Below are 21631 nucleotides of genomic sequence, written 5' to 3'. Positions count from 1 at the left end.
CGAGAAGACCGTGGAACTTCCTGTGGAGATCGGTGTGAAAATACACATGTGTGAGAAGAATCGGTCGGCAGGTACCACTTTGATGAAATTCTTGTCCGGCCCCCGCAGGTGCCCTGCAGACTGATGGTGAACTGATGGATTGGGGAAGATTCAATGCTGAGGGACTCGAGCTGAGCCACGGATGTAAGTTGAAGGGGTGGAAGGGTATGTACTAAAAACTCCAAGTAGGGGTACTAAGGTTTCCTGACGCAAGGCCAAAAAAGAGTGTGTATCAAACTCCAAGATGGGGTAAAAAAGTAGATGAGATAAATGTACTAAAAATAGTAGAGGAAGGCGTAAAAAAGTGCATGTGTATGTGGTTATAAAATTATCACTATAAAACTATAATTGTGTTTAGACTAAGAGATAGAGGACAATAGTAAATAATTAAAGTGATTATTAGGTTTTTCAATCAGGAGATTGAATTCAATCAGGAGGATAAAAATCAAAGGAGACAAATAATGACGAGATTCTTAAAATATCAATAATAAAACCATGAGAGCAAAAATTGATATAAAGTGTAAACGAAGAAACAGAAACAATCAGCCTCGCATAGATTTTTAAAAGTGGTTAAAAAATGTTTTGATTTTCAGATAATAAGCAGCGGTTGATGGTGCCTGCACAAATTGATAAAATAAAGAAAAGAATAAATGGCTGGGTATGTATGGACCGTCGAGATTGACTTTGGGAACCACTCCTCTTCTACACTTATGCAGGACATTGCCAAGATATACATCTAAGATAAGGCAGTATCACGTGGAGTGGATCTGAGGCACGACCAATAAAACACTCATGCCATGGACTCAAGAGGGTTTGTTGTCAAAAACAGTAATGAGACATGTGGCAACGTATTTGCAAGCTACATATAATGGGAAAAAGCCACAGAAACGTTTGGCCGTTTAAGAGTTGTGGAAGATGTATCAGAGCGAGAAAGAAGATCCAGCTGAGAAGCAGTGGATGCTTAGTCAGCATAAAGGGGAGGATAAAACACCTTTGGCTCCCCTTTCCCCTTCTGAATACAAGAGTGTAGTGTGAGAAACCTGAGGGTGTTCTCCCACGTAAACCTCGGCAAACCCTTATTCAGGTGGCCAAGGGAGGGCTGGCACTCTCAGATTCCAACCCTGGTGGCGGACGAGTGAGGGAGGATCACCTGGATAGAGGAGCCCGAGGTTATGCTCGGGGGAACGCCCTAGGAGAGACGCAGTGCTATCCCAACGAAGAAGGCGAGACAAATAAAATCTCTGAAACCTTTATAGGCTATAACACATCAGCCTCACCTTCTCCCATTAAATCTCTTCCATCTAGATCCAATGACCCCTCCGTACAGAAACAATCCCCTAAGATTTCAAACCTGCTTGCCTCCAAAGATTATCCATCCCAGAATTCCGTTTTTTTTGTCCCCTACCCGAATGCTCTTGGGCATTCTTTTCCACATTCCTCTAGTTACTCTGTCCCGAACACCCACTCTACTCAGGACACTACAGTTCCCATAATCCCCCTGGTTTATTTCACAATCCCAGTTATTCCTCCCTGCTTCAAGAACCCTACCAATCCCGTTCCTCTGATTGTCACTCACCGAGCTCCCAGGCTGCCTTGACAACTCACTACCATTCCCACAATCCCTTATGTTCTGTTCTCCATCCCGGTCATGTTCATCCATTTCGCAAACCTTCCCCATCATATCCCGTAGGACAATACAACAAAACCTTTTCTCCATCATACCCTGTAGGACACTCAGAAACTCTACCCCCCTCCTTTTCCACCCTGAACACTTCCTCACATTGTAACAGACAACAGATTTGGAATCCACCTGTTTACCTGACATGTCCCGACACAAGGATCAGGCAAAGCCAGGCAATTAAATCAGAATCACAAACACCTGACAGCTCTTTCCTTTCCCCATAGGGGTAAAAGGTGGAGCAAAAGAGCACAATACGAGCAAAGCGAGTATGGCGGACAACACAGCAACGCAGTTCAAACGAAGAAGAAAGGTGGCAGGAATCGAGAGGGTGGCAAGGAGAGAAGTGATCTTGCCCTTTTCAACCCAGACCCGCAGACCGTTCATGAAGGAGAGCTTAAGACCATGAACAATAGCATAAGTGTCTTGCAGGAGATGTGAACGGTACACGGGGCAAGCTTATGCCGATAAGCAGGACTGAGGGTAGCTCCCATGCACGTGGTACCGGCCTTGACTCCAGGAAAGCCACAAGCCAAGGGGTCAATCACAGCCGGTGAGTCGGGGGGTGAATCGATAAGAACTGGGCTGTGTTGAACCAAGTTTAATGAATTTTGTGAAGAGCTGTAATAACTATTGAAGGGGAGACCAGCTCCAGAGAGAAACCGGCACCAAGTGGGTGCTAACTCGAGAGACTCTGGTTGAGCCCCATATGAGAGAAACTACGGATACCAGAAGGCCATAGGAGAGCCAGCGGAATAGGTCAAAGTGGTCATACAGAGGGTCAAGCAAAATCCCTGTACAATCGTAAGACTTTGATCTACAAACACTGTGAAAGCAAGGGAAGTGAATCCCGCAAACATTGAACTATGTTAAAAGATAACATTGAAAGTAAAGAGGGGTCAGCACCCAGAAGAGGGGGACCCTGGGGCGAGCCACTATCACTGTGATCGAGAGCCACAGTAAACCATGTGAAGGGATGCTAAGAATCGAGAGGTGTCGGAGACCCGCAGAGGGTGATCCAAGGATGAAAGTTGTAACCCTGAAGAAAAGTGAAAGTAAAAGTTAAGAAATGGCAAGAGTGACCCCGACAGAGGGAGAGTGAAGGGTGAAGACATCGCCCAAGTACTAACAGTGAAGAGGGGTCCGGGCCCAGCAGAGGGAGATCCAGGGGTGAAGACATCACCCAAGTACTAACAGTGAAGAGGGGTCCGGGCCCAGCAGAGGGAGATCCAGGGGTGAAGACATCACCCAAGTACTAACAGTGAAGAGGGGTCCGGTCCCAGCAGAGGGAGATCCAGGGGTGAAGACATCACCCAAGTACTAACAGTGAAGAAGGGTCCGGTCCCAGCAGAGGGAGATCCAGGGGTGAAGACATCACCCAAGTACTAACAGTGAAGAGGGGTCCGGGCCCAGCAGAGGGAGATCCAGGGGTGAAGACATCACCCAAGTACTAACAGTGAAGAGGGGTCCGAGCCCAGCAGAGGGAGATCCAGGGGTGAAGCTCTCGCCCTGTGTTCAGGAGAAAGGAACTGATACGCAAAATTGTGGTAAACAATAGAGAAGGTTTAGCGCCCAGAAGTGGAGGACCGAGGGGTGTACCCATCATCCAGTGAATCTTAGAAAAGAACTTTTATTTATCAAAAGAACTTTTGTTTTTGATTAGTTGAACAAGTCAGGTCCCGAAGGAAAGAGACATTTTAAAAGGAAACAAGACTTGGCCATCGACGGTCCCGAGAGATATTAGATCAGGGATGATGTTAGCCACAGGTGACATAAAACGTCTGCTAGCAGCCATTTTTGAAGAGAGAGCTGACGACATTCGGAAGCAAGCAGGATACGCAGGTGTCGCTGCACAATACACGACACACGATGGAGCGCCATTTAATAATTGCCAAGCACATATACAATATTCCGATACATCAGATATGGGTGCGATTATGACTAGAAAAATGAGGGAGGATGAAGACCCTGTTGCTTTTATTCAAGACATTTATGAGCAATGGTGTCTTCAGACGAGAGAGGCTTGGGACAAAACAATGGTATTTTTTTACCACATTTTGGGCCTCATCACGAGTTGGGCGGTAACGCCGGTGCTATTACCGCTGGTGCTATTAGCCCTACCGCCAAACCCCTTGGCGCTATTAGCGCCGGATCACGGGTTTGGCGGAACGGTTAGTGCCCATTCCCCAATGGGCCGATTCAGGAATTCCTCATTCCCCATTGGGCCCAATGGGGAAAATTTGTGCCATTGCGGATTTCCCGCCGGCGGTAATAGTGCCGAAAATCGGCAAATTTGCAGTGGATTTCCACCCAGCTTAGAGCTGGAGGGAAATCCGCCGAGGCCATGATCCCTTAAATGCGGCGGTAATAGCGAGACTGCCGCATTTAAGGGTTACCGCCAGATTCGTGATGAGGCCCTCTGTGTCAAGGACTGCCCAAGCCAGTGAAACAGCAAATGAAGAAAGAGGTAGGGATGGAGGAGAAGCCATGGCCAGAAATACAACGGACTATTGTGCACCATTGACGATTGTTACAGGAGAAGAAGAAGAAAAGAGCCGAGAGTAGGTTCCAGGAGAAGGCGAAGTTAGTTCAGAAAAAGTTGTCAAAAATAGCCATAGAGGGAGCGGTAATGACGAATAGTGAATGTGTGTGACACAAGAGATGCGACCAGCACAGCAAAACAAGGTAGTGTATCCTATGGATCAGAGTGGGTATCATTTTTGGCCAAGAGGAAAAGGGAATGAACCTAGAGGGGGACGAGGTTAATTTCAGGAATCTTATGGAAGAGGAGGATTTAATGGTGGACAGATGCAACAATGTTGGAATTGCGGAAGAATAGGACATATAGCCAAAACATGTATGATATGATATGGCATTTATAACGCGCATATACACAAGTGTTTCAAGACTCAACGAGGCAAAGAAGGGGAGGGGAAACAGAGGGAAGACAGAGACAGCAGCCCTAGTAGGCCAGGTGAAATTCAGATCGCACAAGTTCAGGGGAGGGGGAAAAGGGCGGGGGGAAAGTGGAGGGGCAGTACAGTACATGGGATAACAGTAAAATAAATAAAGACAATAAATAAATAAATAATAAATAAATGTGTGGCCAGCTGGTGGCAAGTGCAAGGGTAAGTGCAGACATCGGGTGTCAAGTTCTAGTAGGGGCTGTAGGGATACAGAAACAGTCCCTGAGTGTAAGGGTTGCCAGGGGAGGGAGAGCCGGTGTGCAACTGGCAGGGAGCGGACCTGGGCCAGAGATCAGAGGGTATGCAGATGACCAGAGCAGTTTCAGAATCAGCCATGAGATCAGAAGGGGAGAGGAGGAGAGAAAGCAGAAGCAAAGAGGAAGGTCCTGAGGTGCTTCCAGAACCAGAGATGGTTCTCCTCAAGTTTCAGAGTGGCAGGAAGGCTGTACCAGGGGGAGGCCCCTGCAGAATAAAGTGATCTACCACCAACACTCTGCTTGGAGAAGCGTCAAACCCTGAGGAAGTTGAAGGCGGATGAGCGAAGAGCTCGAGAAGGAAGATATTTAGGAAGGGAGAGTTGAAGGTATTGAGGCCCCAGACCCCAGAAGGCCCTGTAGACAATGCAGAGGGTTTTGAACTTAATCCTCGCCGCTCTGGGAGCCAGTGCAGAAATTTCAGTCCTGGAGAGATACGATCCCCGGGCTTGAGGGCAAGGACAAGGCCCGCAGTCCTGTTTTGGATGAGCTGCAGAGTGCAGAGAGTTGAAGCAGGCAGATTTATAAAGAGGCTGTTGCAGTAGTCCAGCCTAGAGAGAACCAGAGCTCTGGAGACAGTGAGCTTCTGGGGAAGGAGATGAAAGGAAGAATACCTCTGAGGAGGTGCAGCTGGTAGTGTGACTTCTTCGAGACATCAGAGATATGAGGAGAAAAGGAAAGTGTGGAGTCGAAGATGACCCCGAGATTTTTATCATCACAGTTGGGAGTAGGAACAGAGCCCAGAGAGGCCGGACAGAGAGTGACAGAAAAGGAGGGAGCAGGTGTGCCAATGAGGAGAAACTCAGTCTTACTGCATTAAGGCAGATATTGTTGGTGGCACACCACTCCTGGATGGCGGACAGACATTCAGAGATGAGAGAAGGAGAAGAGGTGGCAGAAGGGAGCCTGAAAATGAGTTGAGTGTCATCCGCATAGCACTGAAAGTCAGGGCAGAGAGCAGCAAACCGGTGGGCAAGAAGTGACACGTATTGGTTTAATAGCCATGGAGAGAGTTTGGACCCCTGGGGAACACCACAGGTGTTAGGGATAGAAGAGAGGAAGGACCCAAGTTGGTCCTGGGAGGGTCGATAAGAGAGGAAGGAGGTCAGCCAAGCCAGGCCCTGATCGGTGATACCCAGGGTGTCACGGAGTGGGTTGAGCAGGCTGGCATAGTTGACCGTGTCAAAGGCAGAAGAGAGATCAAGTAAGATGAGGACACAGGGGGTGTTGGAATCAAGGTTGGAGAGCAGGTCTTGACAGATGTTCAGGAGAGCAGTTTCCGTGCTTCTGGCAGCTCTGAAACCAGACTGATGGTTATGGAGACAACCAACCGATTCAGTGTGAAGATTAAGCTGGGAGATGTCCAGCTTTTCTGGGAGTTTGCCTTGGAAGGGAGTGATGGAGATATGCGATAGTTGGCCGGGCAGGAAGGGTCGGCAGAGGGTTTCTTAAGGAAAGGGTGCACAAGGGAGTACTTCAGGGGGAAGGGGAAGACTCCAGTGGGGAAGGAATGGTTGCAGAAATCAGCCAGTGCAGAGCATGTAGAAGTAGAGGGGGCATGCAGCAAAATTGGAAAACTCCAATCGGGGTCATGGGCTATGTTCCACAATTCAGTGCAGAATCACAAGAGTATTGTGCCCAAGATCACAAGTAGACTCAGACACGTGCGCCACAATCACAGCAGACGCAGCAAGCCCCATTACAAATGCCATCGCCACAAGGACAACCCCATGCAATCGCCACGAGCACAACCCCAGCAAGTGCCCATGCAAATAAAACAGATACAAACCCAGCAAGCACAGACACAACAGGCCATGGTAGCACAATGGAATATGAATGTAGGAGCCCCACAAGCACCCACACTCAGACCAGGGAGTGTGACCATGGTAGGAGGAAATATACAGGGATGAATTTATATCCACAATAGGACCACCCACAGAGCGTCCTGATGTGTTCAGTACTATCGGTGACACCGGACCCCCAAGAGGAACCAAGGGTCAAGGTGATGATAGGAGGTAAGACATTCGCATTTCTTGTGGGCACTGGAGCAACTCGTTCCTGTGTCCGTGAGGGATGTCAGGCATTTGTATAGGCGTGTTATAAATGCCATATCATATCACTGACATGAATGCGCAGGGATTCTCTGGGACGATGAGCTTAGTTCCTTTTACAGATGAATTGACAATCTCTATAGGAGAACACAACATGTCAATGCCATTATTAGTTAATGACAAAACTTAACATGACAATGGGCCTCATTCCGAGTATGGTGGTAGTCATGGCGCGATTTGCGCCATGACAACCTCCCATACCGGTACCGACTCCGAGTTGGTTCAATGGGGACTTACCGGTGTAGTCCGACCTTTGCGGGACCGGTAAGTCCCCATTGAAAAAGCCATTCCCCATTCCCATTTGAGCCCGCATAGGGCTCAATGGGAATGGGGAAGTAGCTAATAACGCAATTTGCGTTACCGTTATTAGCTCTGAAGTCCCTTTACGGGTCAAAGTGTTAAACGTTATCATATTGTGCCTCCTTTATCGTATATATTGGCCTAAACCCAGTCGCTCTGCAAAGAAATCCGCGTTGCAAAGTTGGTCTATCCGCCATTTTGATTTCCATCTCAAAGTCACTCTGTATTCTAAAATGGTGGACAATGTTCTCCTGCTCGTAACCTTAGCCGTCCTGACCTTTACATAGGTTAATGCCTAAACTGCCCGTAGGCCAAATGTTTGAGTCGTGTAATGAGACCATGTCCTATGTTTGACCTGAAGATTAAAGGATTACTTGCGCCAACAAGTCCGATCCGCGGGCATACATTGAATACAATGTTGGTTAAATACTAAATATGAACACTTGTTGAACTACATTGTATAAAACATGTACTAAGGCTTAATGTCAAATTCTAAGATACACTGTTGCCATTGTGACTTATTGTTTTATAAACTAAGCGTAAACCACATGTATATAGTAGGACTAACCAGAGGTGAACTCGGCACAAACCCTAGACCGAGGATGATTAACTTGCAGAGTGGCTGGACATTGCGATTGAGAATGGTATAAAAGATGCGAATATGTAGACGTCCAGTACCTCTCACTTCTCACACCGAAAGGGCTGGTATTCGCTGTGATGTACTGAGGGCAAGATAGCTATCTGATACTTGGTTTCTTTGTTAACTGTACAGTTTTTAGAATAAAGATCTGTCAATTTTTATAAGGCTGTGTTTGGTGTATTTCCTTTTGGTGGTACTCAGCCTCGATATTTCTCTTTTGCTTTTACAAAAGGAGGGACCCGCTAAGAGACCTCGTAGTAGGGCGGTAAGGGATTATCGGCACCGGTCTCCTTAATGATGCCCGGTATCCCTTACTGCCTTACTCGGAATGAGGCCCAATATCTTTTACTGATGAAGGAATAGTGTGCTCTACTCCGGGGATACATTATATGAATGTGAAAGAGTTTATATTAGCCTTCAAAGGCCAGAAGGCACTACGAGGAGTCCCCTTAGATCCAGAAGTATTTGTGTATGGAGTGACGTTTTATTATTGTGGTTACCCAAGTTGGTAGGTAAAATATTGAGAATACCAGACAAGTTCTTGTTTAGACCAGAAATGATGAAAGAAGACAGGTTATTCCCTTAGAGTTAGAATCAGCAGTGGTCAGAGAGGAAAGGGTGTTTGTCAATGTGAGAGATGATGAGGGGAGCGGATGGAGAGCAGCGATAGCCCTCAGTGAAGGATACAAGTTGACAGACTTGACAGACGAGGAGCTTTTTAGGGATGATTACTCAGATGATAAATTAGTGTTTTTCAAATGTCTCAGTTATTGGATTAAAGTAGAGAATAGAGAAATACTGCAGCAAATGGAGATGGCAAAAAAGAAACCACCTTTTTTTCCAAGAAGATTTAGAGAAAGTGGCAAATATTTTATGGACCACAAGTTCATATGATGTGGGTCTATTGAAAGGAGTAGGAACAGTTAAAATCAAGCTTAAACCAGGAGCCATTTTGCCACGAGCAAAGCAATACTCCATTTCCAGAGTTGCGGATGAAGGCATATTCAAGACCATTTCTGCTTTAATGAAGTAAGGAATGTTAGTGCCATCGGAGTCTCCATGTAACACGGCTGTGTACCCAGTGAAGAAATCAAAGGGGGGATTGTGGAGATTCAGTCAGGTTTTTTGCCCACTACATAATATTGTTGTAGCAGAGTTTCCATTAGTTCCAAATCCTGCTGCAATATTATACAATATTCCATCCAAAGCAAATCATTTTGAAGTTATAGATTTAAATAAATGTGTTCTTTTCAATTCCCATCCATGAGAACTCAAAAGATTTTACTTCCTTTTCGTGCAGAAATATTCGCCTGAAACATAATTGTTTGCCGCAGGGCTACTGTGAATCCCCCTCAATCTCTAACAGGGTTCCCCAGATGGATCTGGTTAATGTTACGCTCTAAAAAACAATAATTCAGTACGTGGATGTCACTTTGGTGTCAGGTGAGACAGAATAAAGATGCAGAGACCGCTCAGTTAAACTTATGACCATACTCTTGGAGAAAGGGTATAAGGTGAACACAGTAAAGCTACAATACTGTCAGGAAGAGGTATTGTACATAGGACAGTTGATCTCTCAGGAAGGGAGGAAAGGGTTCCATGTAATAAATCCCCCGCAAAAAAGTCACCTGACAAAAAAGTTGCAATTTTTTGCTGAGACATTATTACATTGGCCTGCAGGGGACACCCCGCAACCCCCATTTTTTGTTTATTTTGTTTTTAAATGGGAGCAGGGGACAGCCCCGCAACCCGTCCCCATATATATTGTTACCATATATAATGTCCCCAATGTTTTTTCTGGCAACATTATGTATGGGAACCTTATGTATGGGGACATTATTACCTGATACCGAGGAAAGTGACACCTGAGAGAGCAGAAGCAATTATGAAGAACCCAAAACAGTGAGGGGAATGCAACAAATATTAGGCCTATATAACTATTGTAGGGCCTGGGATTTCAATTACGGTACATATATTCAACCACCCTTAAAAGGACTTAAAGAAGCACAGGTAGGCAAGAGTAAGAATCTGGACAGATGAGATGACTGAAGGATTCAAAGAATTAAAAAAGGCAATCAGTACAGCTTCAGTGTTAGGAGTTTCAGAGGATCATGAAGGATTGGAGAAGTCATGACAGCAGTCCTTACCCAGAAAATGATTTTAGGACATGGACCACTGGCTTACTATAGTGGGATTTTAGATCCAGTTATGAAAGGGCATTACCTGTGTGAACATTCTTTAGCTGCTGCGGCATACGTGATTGAAAAGGTTTCACGTATAACAATGGGGTGTTCAGTAACACTATTTATAGAGCATGCATTATTTGCCATTCTAGAGAAGCCCAAAGGTACATTAACCACACATAGAACATCAGGGTATGAGGTAATTATCTCAAACCCTGCGATCAACATTGTTAGATTCTGGATAGTGAACCCAGCAATGTTCATAGTAAAACTAGTAGGGAGGATGACTATGTACATGATTGCACAGCATACACTGAATTCTAGTACGATATTCCCCATGTTAGGAGAAAATGCTCTCGTAGGGGGGATGGGGACGGCCTCTTTATGTATGGTCCTTCACAAATTGACCAAACAACTGGTGAAAGGCATACTGGATCAGAAGTAGTAAAGCTGAACAGTCAGGGTAAATTTGAAGTAGCAATGAGCACGAGATTGCCTTCCCATTTCCCAGCAGAGGCTGCAGAACGAGTGGCGCTTATCGCCACACTCCAAAAATATGAGGATGAGGAAGTGATGGTGTAGTCTGACTCTGCCTATGTGACATCAACTGCACACGCAGGTTTGACACGCTGGAAAAGGAGTGGCTTCCTCTGCCCAGGCGGCACTCCAGTGCAAAATGTGGCCCTACTGGATAAACTTATTGAGGTATTAAGACTATCACAGTCGTAAAATGCGCAGCCCATACTAAGAGTGCAGACATGATCTCTCGCTGGAACAAAGCCGCAGACTTAGAAGCGAAACAAGCAGCCTATTTCCCAACCATTTCTAATTTAGAAATAAAAATGCTAATCAGATGGTAGGACGGTTCATGTTGGTAAAGGAGGGCTTTAACATGCTGTCTAATATTCAGTTCATTGAGATACAAGGTCGAGCCTCACAGGAGGAGCAAGATTTATGGAGAAGATGGGGATGTTTCCGCAAACTTCTGAAAACCTGGCTCTTTCCCTAAAACCTACCGGTTCCGTTCTAGCATCATCAAAATAACACCGACCCAGCGAAGCACCCAAAGCAAAACCAAATGCAAAAACGTATTGTATCAAATATTCAGAAAAGAAATTAAAGCGAGTAATGTAGATGCAAACAGTGAAGTCAATAACACAAATTGACCACTGATAAAAGAAAAATAGAGCATGGACGAGCTTGGAAAGACGATGAGTGTGATGAACAGATGATTGAGAAGGACGAATGAATAAAGATGATTCTAGACAAGTATAAATGAATGTGTAGGATGAAAGCGGTTGACTGGTACGTCTGGCAGACGGTTGGGTCTGGAGACCCGATAAATAATACGAGCAAAATCGATGGGGATGACGGATGAGTATGTAAACCAATTGACTGTAGAAAGCGGTCCAAGTATGAAGAGCGGCTATGTGTAGAAAGTGGAGGAAGGTGGAGAATTGGAAGAGCATACAGAGCGAAAGAGCTTGTTGATCGAAGAGAGCATACAGAGCAGAAGAACGTCTAGAGCAGATGCGCACAATGAATAGAGAAAAGTATCGGCGACTAAATGGGGGAGCGACAGGGTGTGGAAGAGCGGAAGAATGTCGAAAGCACAGGAATGTGTATGGTGAGAGGCCGGAAGTGGGAGACCGACTGAGCACCGACGAGTGGAATGCGCGTGGAAGATGAATGCTGCTGACAGATGATTACGGAGGGCGGATGACTATGGAATGGCGGATGACTGTGGAAGGCGGATGACTGTGGAAGGCGGATAACTGTGGAGGGCGGATGACCGTGGAGGGCGGATGACGGTGGAGGGCGGATGACCGTGGAGAGCGGATGACTGGGTAGGGCGGATGACTGGGTAGGGCGGATGACTGGGTAGGGCGGACGACTGGGCAGGGCGGACGACTGCGGAGGGTGTGTGCCTGTGGAGGGTGTATGCCTGTGGAAGATAACTGTGGAGGGCGGATGTCCGCTGGAAAGCGGTAATCTGTGGAGAGCGGATGACGGTGGAGGGCGGATGACGGTGGAGGGCGGAGAACGGTGGAGGGCGGATGACGGTGGAGGGCGGATGACGGTGGAGGGCGGATGACGGTGGAGGGCGGATGACTGTGGAGGGCGGATGACCATGGAAGACAGATAACTGGGAAGGCGGACGACTGTGGAGGGCGAATGCCTTTGGAAAAGGGGTATGGATGGAGGAAGACTGTGGAGAGCGGTTGCCTGGGAAAGATGTGTGTGGAGGGCGGATGCCTGTGGAAGACGAGTGTGGAAGGCGGATGACCATAGACGGCGGATGACTGTGCAAGGCGGATGACGGTGCAAGGCGGATGACTGTGCAAGGCGGATGTCTGTGGTGGGCGGTTGTCTGTGGTGGGCGGTTGTCTGTGGAGGGCGGATACCTTTGGAAGATGAGTGTGGATGGCGGCTGACCGTGAAAGGCGGACGACTATGGAGGGCGGACGACTGTAGAGGGCGGACGGCTGCGGAGGGCGGACGGCCGCGGTGGGCGGATGGCCGCGGTGGGCGGATGGCTGCGGTGGGCGGATGGCTGCGGAGGGCGGATGGCTGCGGAGGGCGGATGGCTGCGGAGGGCGGATGGCTGCGGAGGGCGGATGGCTGCGGAGGGCGGATGACTGCGGATACGAGTCCAATACCCTCTCTGATGAAATGATTTTAGAACTGTTTCCCAATAGACTCTGTATGGAAAATTGTACTTAGAAGTTCGCCCAGTTCCCTCTCTGGGAAAGTTGCTTTTAGAAGTTTGCACACTGAAAGAGCATATAACCCATCACACCACACCCCACGCTTACTCTCTCCTTACATCACCACTCAACTAGAACACAGAGATACTATGACACCATTCGGTATAACTGTTCTCATACGAACATCCACCGCTTACTCCACATCACTCTATGTAAACACTGCTGGTCCCACATCCCCAGCCAGGCGTTTTCCTCAGGCCTAACGCAGCCACATCCGTTCCGGATAAATCCTGCCAGAACGAACACATTCACCTGATCTCTCAACCACCACACCTACCGATAAGAAGCAGCTATTACACGTGTACCGCACAAGCTGCACACATATCCGGTGCTCACACGCACCTTTTGACTCTCCCTACTCTCTCTACTGATCTGAACTTCGGTTCTCAAGGGCGTTCAACCTACCAGCGCCTTCAGACCATACCAATGGTATATAAGGCGCTATATAAGTGCAAAATAACAATAACAATAACAATACCCCAAAGAGGCAATCTTGAGGAAGGATAGTACTGGAAAGCCAGTTATGCCTCTAGCATTATTGAGGGTGGTGTTGGAGCAGCTTCACCATCCTGTACAATTACAGAAAATTGGTTTTCACCAAATGTATTGTAACACATGGCACAGTTTATTGTAAATTGCATTGTGTGTCAGAACCTTACTGCAGGGGACACTTTGTGAACAGTAAGAGGAGCAATTCCTAGACCCAATGGCCCATTTCAGGCTATAGGTATATGCTGGTCGTGATATGTCTTTTTTCTAGATGGATTGAGGCAGGTACATGTACACACCCCGATGCGACATGCACTGCCAAATTCCTCCTGCATGAGGTATTTTCAAGATGGGGGTGTTTGAAGTCCTGAGGACGGACAATGGCCCACATTTTGTAAATTAATTGTTTGAACAGATAGTTCTTCTATTAGACATAAAGCATATGTTTTCCTCAGCCTATCACCAATAGGTGAATGGCGTCTGTGAGAGATTAAACGGGCTGCTAAAAGAAAGGATTGCCAAGATTAAGATGACTTTAAAGAAGGGATGGTTACCTTGCCTACCCTTTCCGCTGTATGCCCTACGAAATCAGCCTGGCTCAGATCACCACCTAACTCCTCATGAGTTGGTGACTAGACACCATATGAGAACACCTCTTGCTCCTTCAACAATGTTAAAGACTGATGCCCATAGTGTAGCAACAACAATAGGTGATGAGATGCATGGTAACCTAGTAACAATGACTGCAAGTGTTTCTTTCATGTCTCAATAGGTCAAGAACCGAAGGGAGGGGTCAAAGAGGAGCGAAAAACACAGCCAACCCATTCATTCAGATGACTTACTAAAGCAACCCAGCCTGGGGACAAGGTGCTGGTACGCCAATGTGTCTGCACTTGAGTAAACCCTGCTTTGAAGGACCCTACTGAGGTGGAATAAGCTGTTAAACTAAAAGGAAGAAGAGCCTGGCTGCAATTGCATGATATCAAACCATATAAAGGAGAAAACTCGACCCCTCCTGCATCTACCGACAGTGAAGCAAGAGAAGAAGTTCCACGCATGCAGACCCGCTCGATGACCAAGCGCAAGGATAAGGAAGATATGGAGCACACAGACCCTTTGAACTAGGGATCAACATCTTGTACATTTAATAATTAATTAATGGATTTGTAGTTATCCTGGAGCTTTTTTAGACAAATACAAAGAACAATGCGTTAATGTGCCAGAGTCAAAAGAAGAAAAAAAAACACTGCCTCCCGTATCTTAGCCATCATAATATCATTACACACATTCATGTATGCTGTTTTGACTGGAATATTACAGTCCTACCCAACTCTGATAAGATGACATGTGTCCCTCTTCAAGTTTTTTTCTGCAATCCCAAAAACAATCACATTATTTTCAGAATTATTGTGGCACTCATTTTGCAGTCCCATCAAGAAAATCAATTTGTTTTTTTGGAATAATAATTTTGATGTACTTCTGTATTGTGATTTGTATTTACTTCCTTATTATCATTTAGACACATAATTAAAAATACAGATATAGTGGGTGATAATGAAAAAATGTTTATAATCCAATCTTACTGAACAAAGTGTTTGACTGCAAATTGATGCTGAGGAGGTTCATGAAGATATAAAAACATATTTTATCAATTCAGCTAATTTAAAACATAACCTTTGGTATCAGCACATGAAGGAGGTGGGGGAGAGAATGTCAGATGAAAGCTGCTAAGTGTGTTCTCTCATCCCCTATGCCATGAATGCAGCAAGGACATGTATTGCAAGAGAAATGCCTGCACATGATGCAAAGTGTGTTAGTTATCTTGCAGCATGTACGACCAGAGGGCAATTAGAAGGAAAATGGGCAACCCTACGCTGGCGATGAAGGACATTTCCATATGAAGATACTCATGTGAAAACAAAGAGGATGGAAATTGGAATGGGTTGGACATCCCAGATTGGAGAACGAATAAAGGTGTTCAAAATAAAGAGGATGGACTGTACAGATGTAGTGGGAAGATCAGGAGTACCAGGATGCTGGGAGAGTCCTCGGCCAATAGTGCATGAATGAGTTGCCACCAGTACAGGATGCAAAAAGGAATGTTATCCTGCCCTACACACTTATTGAAGAAGGAACCAGTAAGTGTACTGCAAATAGTGAATTATAGGTACCTAGAATCATGGGCCAGATATTAACATGGGTTGAAAATGAAGAAGGACCATTATCCATAATACCACTGCACCAACATGCTTCAGGAATAAAGGCCTGGTTCTGGTTGGAGAAAACAAAGGATGTGAGCAGATACTCGAGGTTCCAAGAATGAATGAAGGCACTGCTGTGCTGATTGAACAATATTGGGCCTTTGGATCCAGGGCTTACATGCAGTTGCACACAAATTGGGGAGGAGTGTGCTCCATTGAGTTCATACATGTTCCTGCATTAGTGATTCCTCAAAGTGACCTTCATATTGATGATTTTCCAAAAATAAATGATCTCCAGAGGAATGAGAGGTCGCTAAACCTTCGTCGGCTGAAGAGGGAGAACGGTTTCTCGTCAAAATCAATAGAGGCTTACAACGATATTCCAGATGCGCATAAATTATTCAGCAAGACAGCAATGATAATGACATCTATTATTATGCCAGGACTCCAGAGAATACCAAGTGGCTGCAGATTACTAGATGGGAGCTGCTACAAATGGCCAATGCAACAATACACAGATTTAATGCAATCAGAGAAGAATTGAGGGCCATCAGGCTGATGACTCTCCAGAACAGATATGTCCTGGACCCAATTACAGCAATGGTCTTCTTGTCAACCCCCAACCTTTTTGCTGCTGTTCTACACCTTGATCTAACCTTCGCCAGAGAAGCGCAGCCCTCAGCCGCACTCCTCTGGGCTTTCGCTCATTTCTTATGGGGAAACTGACATGCCCTTAAGACAGTCAGTACTGGGAGACATTGTTTCCCTTAGTCCTTTCCTAATGTTGCAGCTTTTTGTGCAACATGTAACAGGTGTACAATGTAACTTACCTTACAGTACACTTGGGTCTCTAGTCATTCCAAAGGCCCTAGAAACTCTAGCTGGACTTATTACGAACCGTGCAGGTGTGTCATGGACAGGACTGGTGGCAGCTATCGTTTATCTTATGTTTTGAACCCTTTTTTGCCATGTTAACCGCGTTTGGCACGAATAGGTGGCCTGGCTCCAAAATGGCCATGCCACAAGGTTCTTTGTCCTGTCCTTTGGCCATCTTGCCCCTTCACCTTCCCCAGATCGAGCCGACCCGGGCCAGTCCTTATTTGGTCATGCACTTTCCTGTGAAACCCAATGCTTTCACGGGCTTCTGCATGCCTTGTGTGTGTGCCTCCAGGATGTGGGCTCGGATGTCTGGTCCCAATACACATCCTCGGTGCCAGAGAGTCTGGAGTGTCCTGAATGCCTGGGACCACCGTGGTCCATGATTGGTCCACGTATGGAGTGAGTGTTTGTGAGCAGATCTCCCATTGGGTCCTCTCTGTTTTGGCGCGAAGGGAACTTTGGATAAGAGGAGGCTGAAAACACCACTACCATGTCGATCTCCTGAGTTCACACGAACAAAGGATAAGGAGCCAAGTATCCTGCAACAAGAAGCCGAGTCGAGGAACCGCTGGTGACCCGCTGGAAGGTTTGGCACCCTGAGCCCGCTGTCGTCCTGCGAGACCCCTCTGCCTCAGATCGTCCTAGAAGGTCTGCGAAGGCGCTTCAACCCATTGGAATAGTGGGACCAACTATTCTCAGCACCTTCATCAAACCCTGCAAGCAAGCCTCTTCAGAAGTGCCCCTGGGCCAACCAGTGGGCTGACCAGCTTACACGGGACGTTTGCTCTGTCACCGCCGCCGTTTCGGGGAAGCCCTCGGAACTTGGCATACTGCTAGCTAGCTCTGTGTCCATGGCACCCTCACACCGAATTTTGTACACTTGGCATTCCCAGGTCTGAAGTAAGACGAGTGCGCCCGGACCAGAGTAAACGCGGTTGTAGTGTCACCCTGCGGTGGCAGAGACTTGTGCACGTTCGCTGCATTTGTGACTCCCTTGACCCTGAATCCTGCTACCACGAAAACTACACGGTGTCGAGACGTCCTGATTATCGCATTCAAACCTGCCAGCAAAGTGAACTGAACTGGCGAAGTCTGGGTCTGCCTGCGTCGGGGACCGGTGAGTAGTCCATACCCTAACCGGTGGCCCCTAGCGCAGGAGCCCATTTCTTTTCTACCGCTGTTGCGGAATAGCAACTCCATCCCGCACTCTCAACCTGCCTCTGCCCGCAAGTGGAGGCCCTGCTTGAGTAGTGGGGACTTGTTCTTCATCGACCGCATCCACCTTCCTGAGCTGCTAGTGACCCTTGAAGAGACCCTATTTTGTCCATTGGCACAAGTGTGTGCATGTATTATAAGGCTCCTCTCTTCGTAGGGCTCGGACTGCCTCTGAGTTAGGTGTATTTCTAATGTGGAACTGGCACGAATGATTACTTGCACTGCCTGTTTTCCTCACCATCTAGGTGGTCTACATATTTCATGCTCTTAACTACTTAGACCCCTCGGTCTTGTATTGGTTTACTTCAGTATTATTGTGATTCTTTGCAATGGTCGATGTTACAATGGCCTTGTAATAAATGTGTCTATATTTTTAATATAACACATTTCTGGAGTAATTCATAAGTGTCCTTGCTTTGTGTGCTCATTGAGGTCTTTCAGTCACCCTCACCCCTCTTGAGACTTGGTCTTGACTGCCGCCATCGCTACCCCGATTGGTCTGGCTTGTCCAGAGGTTACCCTGTTCCAAGAAACTAGGCTGGCCTTCTGAACCTCTGCCCCTCCAGCTCAGAGTTCAGAAATCTGTCTTAACACATACGAAGATGGAGGAGGAAGTTGATGAGATGGCATGAAATGGCTGGTTTTCATCTCTGTTTTCATGGATTTACAACCTGGCTGGCAAATGCCTTCAAAATACTTGCAGCAATACTAGTGCTGGTATTGCTAGGATTTTCGTCTCATAAGGATCATCTTGGGACAGTGCCAGAAGACAGACAATAAAGCTATTGGGATGAAGATAGTCATCAATATAGATGCTAGAACTGGTGAACAAATGCAACATGAGGACAGTGCCCGTACAAATATAAAGAAAAGTCCCCTGGCTCCCCCAGGAACCATGTTCTACTACCCTAAGGATCATAAGAAAGAAGTAGGACGTTGGATATTCTGCCCAACATCTGGGGAGTGCTGTCATACGACCTGGGGTGTGGATAAACAAAGAATACAGGTCACCTGAGGCACTAACCAATGTAACCTCAACAAGTTACAGATTATTCAGAACAATGCCATTAGAGCTGCATTAAACATCCCTAGGAATCACCGCATCTCAGACACTAGACAAAGTCTCCGCTGGTTATCAGTGACACAAAGAATATCCCTAAAAACCCTTGCTCTTACTCATAAATGCATCACTCATCAAGCTCCTAGCTACCTCGGTAATAGATTTACTATCCATACCTCTAACAGACCCCTCAGAAGCGCCAAGTCCAATTGTCTAGCCATTCCCCACTTCATCCTCCAGAGATCAGGGGGGACCAGGTTCCCTGTCCTGGCGGCGAAACTCTGGAACTCACTACCGAACCCCCTCAGACGGAACCTTCCATCCCTGCATTCAAGTTACAAGCCAAAGCATTGGCTATCTGCCCAGAACCTCCACTGATCTAGACAATTCACCAACCACATGCCTAGACAAACCGTTGTACATTTGGAATTGTTGAGGTCTATTTAATTGTATAACTATTGTTTAACCATTTTTTATTTGTCATTTGACTACCTCTTCTGTATATTATATGTAAATGTCTCATGTATATTATTTGCAACGTCTATCTTGTCTGTATCCCAAGTTACACGCGCGGATGCCTTTGGGCCAGGTGCGCTTTATAAATAAATAAAATACAAAGATAAGAATCCCAAATAAGCGACAGTATGAATAGAAGATGAAGGAGATTGAAGAGAAAAGATGGCCGAGGACTCAATCAGAATAAGAATGTAGAGAAGCAGGTGGATACGTCATCCTTGGCTCCCACCCCCTCTCCTCCGTCATGTTGGAACAGCAGGAGTAGAGCCCTATGTGGGACACCAGGTATCAACCCAATACTACATTGAGCGTATGAGAGATGATATGCACTCAGGCAACCATACCAAATGCACCCTCACACTGAAAAGGTGGAAGGATGTCTGCACACACCATTGGACATCATGGAGCAATAAGGGAAATCTGACGAGGACAGAGTGATGTCATAAAGAAAATATATGAAGACGTAATGAAACAATATTAACACACTCATGAACAAAGCTGTAACCGAAGTAACACAAGAATGTAGATGAAGAACTCCTATATACCAAGAAGATAAAGTAACCTGCTGACTAATACATCTATATACACAGAAACACAAGGTAGGTGAGACATATAGGAGCTTGCTGCAGAGGAAAACATTGCCCTTGAGGGACGGAAGGTAAGGACTTGAGGGCCCAAAATAATGCCCGCACCTCCAACACGTTGATGTGTCACGTCTTCTCCTCCTGTGTGACCGTCTCCTGATGAGGTGGGGTCAGGAAATCCATGCCTGCAGACAGATGCGCGCAGACCCCCCACCACTGTATCGCTCAACGGAAATTCTTGTTGAGTGATCTTGTCCTCGAAGCTTCCTGATACTTGAATCTAACGGGTGTCGAGGAACTCTTGCAGTGGGCGCATCCGTAGCCTGCACAGCCGAATGAGGTAAATGCATGACGACATCATGCCGAGTAGGGATTTGATGGACCTCACCCTTGCGAGCTTCAGGGTCAACAGCCGTTGCACCCTGCCCAAGATGGCCTTTATCCTCTCCTCCGACGGAGACGCCAGGCATGACACGGTGTTGAGTCGGGACCCCAGAAACAGTGCGTCCTGAGATAGCACCAAGCAGGACGTCGCATAGTTCACCGAGAACCCCAGATCCGTCAGCAGCTGGACGGTCCTTGCCATGTGGTCAACGGCGATGTCCCTCGATTTGGCTCGGATGAGCCAGTCATACGGGTAAATGTGGATCCCTCGCATGCGCAGCCGCACCCCCACCGGCGCCAGGCACTTGGTGAAAACCCTTGACGCCGACTTCAACCCAAAGGGAAGGGCCTTGAATTGGTAATGTTGCCCTTAGACCATGAAGCGCAGGAACTTGTGGTGTCCCGTGTGTATGGGAACTTGTGGTGTCCTCCAAGTACAGCGACGATAGGAAGTCCCCTTCTTCCAGTTGTCCCAACACATGCTGAAGAGTAACCATCTGAAACTTTTGAGACTTGATGTACTTGTTCAGATGGCAGAGGGCTAGGGTGGGCATCCAACCGCCAGTATTCTTCTTGACGTGGAAGTAACGAGAGTACCCTCGGGAGCGCCAGAGCCTCTTTGGGAAGAGCTCTATCTCACCCTTTCTTAGCATTGCTCGTACCTCCAGCAGAAGCTGCGGGACGTGGATCTCCTGCCTGGCCACTGGTGGTATACACAGACACTTCTGTTGGAATTCTAGGGTGTGTCCGTGTGTGAGTGCGTCCAGCACCCAACGGTCAGTGGAGATGGTCTTCCACACACTGACGAACTTCGCCAGCTGGCCTCCCACAGGGATGCGTGGGTGGGGGCCTGATGCCATGGCTGGGTCAATCCTGCTTCACCGTGGAGGTGCCGCCTTGGGGACCTTGGCGACAATGGCAACCTCCTCCAGACTTGTTGTGGCCCCTGTAGGTCTCCTGGGCTGAAGAACGGGACGGCTGACGGTATCACGGAGAACCTCTACCAAAGCCTTTGGAAGGTCCTTGGGATTTCCCGCCGGATGTCCGAAAGGACGGCCGTCGCTGTTGAAGCATGCCGAAGGCACGAGCCGTCTCAGTGTCCGCCTTGATGGCCTGAAGAGACTCGTCCAGGGTCTTTCCAAATAAATTGTCCCTGTCGAAAGGCATGTCCATTACCCTCGACTGTACATCCTGGTGAAAGTTTGTGGCCCTTAACCATCCCCGCCGACAAAGGCAAATGTTGTTGCCCATTTAGCAGAACCCTGTGTTGGCAATGTCTGTGGCCACTGTAATGGCATGGTCCGATGTCACCTCGCCCTCCTGCAGGATCTCCAATGCTTATGCCCTCTTGTCATCGGGAAGGA

The 21631-nt window shown here is 47.1% G+C and overlaps 1 pseudogene; it reads right to left on the bottom strand.

The window, feature by feature from the left end:
• The window catches only part of LOC138552024 (zinc finger protein 724-like), an 85833-nt pseudogene that overhangs the window by 14189 nt on the left and 50013 nt on the right, over positions 1–21631 (bottom strand).

The sequence above is a fragment of the Ambystoma mexicanum genome, chromosome 1q (genome assembly GCF_040938575.1).
Source record: "Ambystoma mexicanum isolate Mex_15411 chromosome 1q, UKY_AmexF1_1, whole genome shotgun sequence".
Lineage (NCBI taxonomy): Eukaryota > Metazoa > Chordata > Amphibia > Caudata > Ambystomatidae > Ambystoma > Ambystoma mexicanum.
This window is presented reverse-complemented; position numbering and strand designations above follow the sequence as displayed.